We start from the raw sequence: 6,357 nt of genomic DNA, 5'->3' as shown, positions 1-6,357 counted from the left end.
TTTTAAAATTCTTGAATCACTATGTTGTACACCTGAAACTTACATAATATGGTACATCGACTATACCTCAACAAAAAAATTTTAAAAAATTAAAATTGTCTCATAAAGTTTAGCCAAAATAATAATAATTTAAAGCATTTAAAACAATGCCTGAAACATAGTGAGTACTTCATAGTTGTTGGCTATGATGATGATGACTAGATTCCCAACGGATTAAAGATGGTCCTGTAAACTGTAAAACTATAAAGTTAATAGGGAACCTATAAAGTTATAGTTATATTAACTATAAAGTTAATAGGGAACCTATAAAGTTATATATAACTTTATAACCTATAAAGTTATAAAAAGCCATCATATATATAAAGATGGCTTTGCTACCTACCAGTGAGGAAAGACTTCTGAAATAAAACTTTAAAAGTAAAAACCATAAGGCAAAAAGAAAATTAATTTAATTACATGAAAATTAAAATTACTGTCTAACAAAAGGCACCACGTACAAAGTTAAGAGCTCAGTGACAGACTGAGAGATAACTTTTGTTTCCTAATGGCTAAAATTGACAAAGAACGAATATCTAGAATACGCAAAAGCCCCTATAATTTTGAATAAACAAAAAGAAGCAAGAACCCAAGATGAATAAGTAATGTACAGAAAAGAAAACACAAAACGATACCCAGCACATGCTGAGTGTTCGGACTCACACACACACACAGTGACGTGTGTCCACTGCACACATGTCAACACACACGCAGGCAGGCCGAGAAGGTGGATGGTGCCCAGTCTGCGGTGGGGGCGAGGGCCCCTGCTGCATGTGGGGGCGAGGCGACGGGGACGAGCCTCCTGCAGCACCAGCCGTGGGCCCAGGAGATGGGGACGTCGGAATCAGTACAGATGAGTATCACCCTGAGCCACAGGGACGCAGAGTGAAAGGCAAGAAATGGGTGAGCTCTCCACCAGGATGCAACGGCACCAGCTGTAAGTGCATTTGAAATAAAAGGCATCTATTTCACAAGCCACGTGCAAAGGAAGTGTGGCTGCCTGCCCTGCGGGAGGAGGGCGAGGGAACGGGAGGTGGAGATGAAAGGGATGGTCTTGGGAATGTGAGTCACTCAATCCTCCGCCCCTGAGGTTAGAAGGAAAATGAGAGGGGAGGGGAGGTTTATTAAACAAATAGACAGTTCATAGAAATTATCCTGGATGACAGTGCAGTACCCCCTGCTCCCAAAGCCGTGGTCCTGCCTGCATGGATGTGGCCTCCTCACCAGGACCTCCAGCGTCTCCTATACTATCACTCATGCACCAGCCCCAGGTAAGACTCCTAGCATCCTTCTCCACCCTCTCACCCTCACCACCAAATCCAGGCAGTGCCCAGCGCCAGGCCTGGGCCCCTGGAGAGCTCTCTGTCCAAGCATCCTGGGCTCCGGCCACAGATCCTCAGCCAGGGCATCCTCCCCTTCTTCACCAGGCCTTTTGCATGGTTGCAAGTACAGGTTCCATAGAGCTACTCTCACGCCTTAAGCCTCTCAGTGTTTCCTGAGTTGAATTAAAATCCTCAGCAGAGCATGAGTCTCAGTCTCTGTCTGCTGAAACTTCTGTAACAAAACACCACAAGTTGGGGCTTAACAACAGACGCTTAGATCTGGAGGCTGGATGTCCAAGATCAAGTGCAGGCAGATTCAGTTCTTGGTGAGGGCTCTTCCTGGCTCAAGAGTGGCTGTTTTCACCCTGTGTCCTCATGTGGCAGAGTGAATATCTCTTCCTCTTCTTACAAGGCCACTAATCCCATCATATGGGCTCCACTCTCATGACCTCATCTAAACCCAATTACCTCCCCAAAGTAACCCCTCCAAATGCACCGAAGGTTAGGGCTTCAACATATGAATTTTGGGGGGATGCAAACATTCAGCCCACAATCTAATACCTTCCTGTCCCTCCAAACCCACCCCCACTTCACCCACCCAAACACCTTTCACACTGGTTTTCCCATCCTTGCTCCTGTGTGTTCTGCTTCTTTTAAATCTGTCTGCCTGGAGAACCTTTCTTTATCCTCCAGGACTCGGCTCTGGCCCCCTTCCTAGGCAGCACCAATCTCCTTTTGGGTCACCACTGTGTCTTGGGCACATCTGAGCCTCCCATGATCCCCGTAGCCCCTGTGCTTGCCCCGGTCATGAAACCGGGGGGTAATTGCCTGGATACTGTCTGCTTCCCTCTTAGATGCAAGCTCCTTAAAGAAGGAAGCAGGTCTTACTAAAAAGCAAAGCCCCAGGCCCTGGCGTAGTGGTGAGCACACAGCAGGAGCTCAGGAGGTACCAGCTGCAGAGAGAGATGAGTGGGTGGTTTGCACACGTAGCCCATCACAGCGAGCTGGAGTCTGTGCCCTCACGTCTCTCTCCTTGGCCAGGAGGGGAGGTCCCTGGGAGCAGGGGTTGGACAGAAGCTGGTCCACAGCAAGCAGGGGAGGTGTGCATCACTCACCTGTTCTGGTTCCTCCAGTATTTGAATGACTTACAGCCACTGTTTCTCTGAGACCCTAACAGCTGGGACAATCTCTGGGAAGGCTGGGCGGGGAGTGTTGGGGAGCCCGGGTTTACTCCTCAGGCAGCTGGTTTCAGAGGTTCAGGCAGAGGGAACCCCCAATGAAGCCAGGGTTCAGTGGGAGAGTGGGGGAGCCACAGGAAGGTGTGCACCCTTGTTGGGGGTGTGGGGGTGTGCATTTCAGGAAGGGGAAGTGGGTGTTTGGGTGATGGGAGAAGGAAGGAAGGGTCAGCACAGAGCAGACATGACAAACAGGATGGTGGGACCTGCATGCCAGGTGGCAATCAGTGCCTGTCAAAGTCCCAGCCTCTCCTGGGCTCAGACCCTCTGACCAGCACCTCTGCAGGCCCAAGCCGGGTGCCCTCTGAGCCTGCCCTCTGTCCCCAGATAGTGACTGTCCTAAAAAAAAAAAAAAAAAAAAACTAATTAAAAACAAACAGCTTCCCTTTTCCATCAGCTTTCAGAAAACCCACTCAATCATCTCAAGAACCTAGAGACCCTTTCCCTCCAAAACCGCGGGGAACACGTTCACTACAGCCATCTTCCTGCTGCTGACAGTGCAGTGTGAACCCCTGTCTGCTGGAGGCTTTGAATGATGAGCTGATCAGAGCACTTAGCTTGCAGTCCAAGCCCCAGTCCATCAGCCCTCAGTTTCCCCACCCTGACAGAAGCACTTTCCAGGTGAGGGAACCGTTCTAGATCTGGGCTGTCCACAGTAACTGCTTGCCATGTGTGAATTTGAAAAGTAGCTAGTGCAACAGAGGGCCTAATTTTTAATTAAGTTGATTACTTTTTTTTTTTTTAAACATCTTTATTGGGGTATAATTGCTTTACAATGGTGTGTTAGTTTCTGCTTTATAACAAAGTGAATCAGCTATACATATACATATGTTCCCATATGTCTTCCCTCTTGCGTCTCCCTCCCTCCCACTCTCCCCATCCCACCCTTCCAGGCTGTCACAAAGCACCGAGCTAATATCCCTGTGCCTTGCGGCTGCTTCCCCCCAGCTATCTACCTTACTACGTTTGTTAGTGTGTATATGTCCATGACTCTCTCTCGCCCTGTCAAAACTCACCCTTCCCCCTCCCCATATCCTCAAGTCCGTTCTCCAGTAGGTCTGCGTCTTTATCCCTATCTTACCCCTAGGTTCTTCATGACAATTTTTTTCCTTAAATTCCATATATATGTGTTAGCATACGGTATTTGTCTTTTTCTTTCTGACTTACTTCACTCTGTATGACAGACTCTAGGTCTATCCATCTCATTACAAATAGCTCAATTTCATTTCTTTTTAAGGCTGAGTAATATTCCATTGTGTATATGTGCCACATCTTCTTTATCCATTCATCCAATGATGGGCGCTTAGGTTGTTTCCATGTCCTGGCTATTGTAAATAGAGCTGCAATGAACATTTTGGTACATGACTCTTTTTGAATTTTGGTTTTCTCAGGGTATATGCCAAGTAGTGGGATTGCTGGGTCATATGGTAATTCTATTTGTAGTTTTTTAAGGAACCTCCATACTGTTCTCCACAGTGGCCGAACCAATTCACATTCCCACCAGCAGTGCAAGAGTGTCCCCTTTTCTCCACACCCTCTCCAGCATTTATTGTTTATAGATTTTTTGATGATGGCCATTCTGACTGGTGTGAGATGGTATCTCATTGTAGTTTTGATTTGCATTTCTCTAATGATTAATGATGTTGAGCATTCTTTCATGTGTTTGTTGGCATTCTGTATATCTTCTTTGGAGAAATGTCTATTTAGGTCTTCTGTCCATTTTTGGATGGGGTTGTTTGTTTTTTTGTTATTGAGCTGCATGAGCTGCTTGTAAATTTTGGAGATTAATCCTTTGTCAGTTGCTTCATTTGCAAATGTTTTCTCCCATTCTGAGGGTTGTCTTTTGGTCTTGGTTATGGTTTCCTTTGCTGTGCAAAAGCTTTGAAGTTTCATTAGGTCCCATTTGTTTAGTTTTGTTTTTATTTCCATTACTCTAGGAGGTGGGTCAGAAAGGATCTTGCTGTGATTTATGTCATAGAGTGTTCTTCCTATGTTTTCTTCTAAGAGTTTGATAGTTTCTGGCCTTACATTTAGGTCTTTAATCCATTTTGAGCTTATCTTTGTGTATGGTGTTAGGGAGTGATCTAATCTCATACTTTTACATGTACCTGTCCAGTTTTCCCAGCACCATTTATTGAAGAGGCTGTCCTTTCTCCACTGTACATTCCTGCCTCCTTTATCAAAGATAAGGTGTCCATATGTGCGTGGGTTTATCTCTGGGCTTTCTATCCTGTTCCACTGATCTATCTTTCTGTTTTTGTGCCAGTACCGTACTGTCTTGATTACTCTTGCTTTGTAATATAGTCTGAAGTCAGGGAGCCTGATTCCTCCAGCTCCTTTTTTCGTTCTCAAGATTGCTTTGGCTATTCGGGGTCTTTTGTGTTTCCATACAAATTGAGAAATTTTTTGTTCTAGTTCTGTGGAAAATGCCAGTGGTAGTTTGATAGGGATTGCATTGAATCTGTAGGTTGCTTTGGGTAATAGAGTCATTTTCACAATGTTGATTCTTCCCATCCAAGAACATGGTATATCTCTCCATCTATTTGTATCACCTTTAATTTCTTTCATCAGTGTCTTATAATTTTCTGCATACAGGTCTTTCGTATCCTTAGGTAGGTTTATTCCTAGATATTTTATTCTTTTTGTTGCAATGGAAAATGGGAGTGTTTTCTTGATTTCACTTTCAGATTTTTCATCATTAGTATATAGGAATGCCAGAGATTTCTGTGCATTAATTTTGTATCCTGCTACTTTACCAAATTCATTGATTAGCTCTAGTAGTTTTCTGGTAGCATCTTTAGGATTCTCTATGTATAGTATCATGTCATCTGCAAACAGTGACAGCTTTACTTCTTCTTTTCCGATTTGGATTCCTTTTATTTCCTTTTTTTCTCTGATTGCTGTGGCTAAAACTTCCAATACTATGTTGAATAAGAGTGGTGAGAGTGGGCAACCTTGTCTTGTTCCTGATCTTAGTGGAAATGCTTTCAGTTTTTCACCATTGAGGATGATGTTTGCTGTGGGCTTGTCATATATGGCCTTTATTATGTTGAGGAAAGTTCCCTCTATGCCTACTTTCTGGAGGGTTTTTATCATAAATGGGTGTTGAATTTTGTCGAAAGCTTTCTCTGCATCTATTGAGATGATCATATGGTTTTTCTCCTTCAATTTGTTAATATGGTTTATCACATTGATAGATTTGCGTATATTGAAGAATCCTTGCATTCCTGGAATAAACCCCACTTGATCATGGTGTATGATCCTTTTAATGTGCTGTTGGATTCTGTTTGCTAGTATTTTGTTGAGGATTTTTGCATCTATGTTCATCAGTGATATTGGACTGTAGTTTTCTTTCTTTGTGACATCCTTGTCTGGTTTTGGTATCAAGGTGATGGTGGCCTCGTAGAAGGAATTTGGGAGTGTTCCTCCCTCTGCTATATTTTGGAAGAGTTCGAGAAGGATAGGTGTTAGCTCTTCTCTAAACGTTTGATAGAATTCACCTGTGAAGCCATCTGGTCCTGGGTTTTTGTTTGTTGGAAGGTTTTTAATCACAGTTTCAATTTCAGTGCTTGTGATTGGTCTGTTCATATTTTCTATTTCTTCCTGATTCAGTCTTGGCAGGTTGTGCATTTCTAAGAATTTGTCCATTTCTTCCAGATTGTCCATTTTATTGGCATAGAGTTGCTTGTAGTAATCTCTCATGATTTTTTTTTATTTCTGCAGTGTCAGTTGTTACTTCTCCTTTTTCATTTCTAATTCTATTG

The sequence above is a fragment of the Phocoena sinus genome, chromosome 16, assembly GCF_008692025.1.
Source record: "Phocoena sinus isolate mPhoSin1 chromosome 16, mPhoSin1.pri, whole genome shotgun sequence".
Lineage (NCBI taxonomy): Eukaryota > Metazoa > Chordata > Mammalia > Artiodactyla > Phocoenidae > Phocoena > Phocoena sinus.
This window is presented reverse-complemented; position numbering follows the sequence as displayed.